This window comes from Pongo pygmaeus, chromosome 19 (assembly GCF_028885625.2).
Source record: "Pongo pygmaeus isolate AG05252 chromosome 19, NHGRI_mPonPyg2-v2.0_pri, whole genome shotgun sequence".
Lineage (NCBI taxonomy): Eukaryota > Metazoa > Chordata > Mammalia > Primates > Hominidae > Pongo > Pongo pygmaeus.
In genome coordinates, this window is record NC_072392.2 from 76516109 (window position 1) to 76517028 (window position 920).

Sequence of the window (920 nt, forward strand, 5' to 3'; positions counted from 1 at the left end):
CAGGGGATGGGGGGTGTGGATGGACTAACTGCTGAAACTTCCTTTTCTTCTGGCACAGTCCTATTTGTAGAAGTGCCAGAGTCCTGGGGAGAAAAGCAAGAGAGGGAGAAAAAGAACATTCTTTGAGGGCGTTTGGCTGCTCTTTTGCACTCGAGATCAAACAGAGAAAATCCAGCATCATGCCCTCCCCATCTTTCTGTCCCTAGCATGTAGATGTCTTGTGGTGTGTCTCATAAATGCACATGCACATGCATGCAAACACACACACAAACACACACACACACCCTCGCACTGTTGAAACCAGAGCTGCTGGCTCCAGGGAGGGGAGTGAAGAAGCAGCTGTGGACGGGTATGGGTGGCCACATACCTGCCCTTCTGGGAGGTGACACTTCCACTCCACCTCCACAGGTTTCATGTTGACCTCACCCTAGCTTTGGCCCAATGTTGTCAGGATGGGCAGAAGGATGGCAGAGTTAAGCTGGCCCAAAGCCAGTAAGCAAAGAGTTCTCAGCAGGCCCTTGAAGTGCCAGCAAATCTGTTCCCCCAAGGACCAAATCTGGCGAAAACTCAGCTTAAAGCACAGCAGTAGCACATACTGGCTTCAGCAACACATATACTAAAATTGGAATGATACAGAGAGGATTAGTATGGCCCCTGCATAAGAATGATACGCAAATTGATGAAGCATTCCATATTTTTCAGTTTGTCAAACATTTTATTCTTTTGAATAAAACCAACATGTCTATAACTTAACAAAAAAGTAGCGTAGCAGCAGAGATTGGGCCTAGATCACTAGGTGAACTTCAGTGATGGCTGAGAGAAGCACCCTGGAGACTTCTTGAGGGTTGGGGGAAGCCCCCATCTTCCCTGAGGGATTGTCAGAAGGCAGGGTGCATGCCCAGGATAAAGTTCCGGGTCTG

General features: G+C 48.4%; 1 non-coding gene across 1 annotated transcript; it reads left to right on the plus strand.

Moving 5' to 3' along the window:
- The first annotated feature begins 595 nt into the window (after positions 1–595).
- Positions 596–699, plus strand: LOC129018438 (U6 spliceosomal RNA). The gene has a single exon (XR_008495269.1). It is a non-coding gene; the product is annotated as a U6 spliceosomal RNA (small nuclear RNA).
- The last annotated feature ends 221 nt before the right edge of the window (positions 700–920 follow it).